An 811-nucleotide genomic window follows, 5' to 3' on the forward strand; every position below is an offset into this window, starting at 1 on the left:
AGAACATAATAACAATAACATTTATAACAATGTTGATAATATGTAGATATGGTACGTTCTATCCATCGTACACTTATGTCTATGATGCCCTAATGTCGTGTCATAATACCAAAGGCTACGGTTCCTGACGCTGAATAACAACGGATCATTTATGCGTAACTGCTGGCGAAGCGATCAACCGAAACATAGCGAAAAGATAGTATATATATCCACCCTCTCCCTCTCCCTCTCCCTCTCTCTCTCTCTCTCTCTCTCTCTCTCTTTGGGGGAGATTGTTTTACCTTTTGTTTTGTTCGCTTTCAAGACAGAAGGTAAAACACAAGGTCTGCTGCTCCCCCGTTCCTGCCCTTCCTTCTGTTCTGTTTCTTAATCCAATTCTTTTCCTCCTTCTCCTTTTTTCTTTTTCTCTATCTCCTCCTCCTCCGCCTCCTTTTTCCTCTTTCTCGTCCTTCATCTGCTTCCCTCTCCGCCCAGCTTGACTCTGGGGAAACACTAAAGAAAATCCCCACAGCGCACGGCAGGAAAAAGCAGGAAAGAACTTTGGACAATATATTTTTCTCCGCGACGACCTACAAAAGAAGTAAAAGAAAAAATACATAAAGCTAAATTTTATTTTCAAAGCTATTATCAGTCCAGTCCGTATTGAAGGGGTTTAACTGAAGATTGCAATATCCAATTTTTCAATTCATTAGTATTAGAAGAAGAAAAAATCGCCTTTTCCCTTGGAAGCAATCAAACTAACAGAACGTTAATCACCGAATTTTCTTAAGTAACATGTATGTATCAAGCCGAACAAATGTATTTTTGATGT

The sequence above is a fragment of the Penaeus chinensis genome, chromosome 13 (assembly GCF_019202785.1).
Source record: "Penaeus chinensis breed Huanghai No. 1 chromosome 13, ASM1920278v2, whole genome shotgun sequence".
Taxonomy (NCBI): Eukaryota; Metazoa; Arthropoda; class Malacostraca; order Decapoda; family Penaeidae; genus Penaeus; species Penaeus chinensis.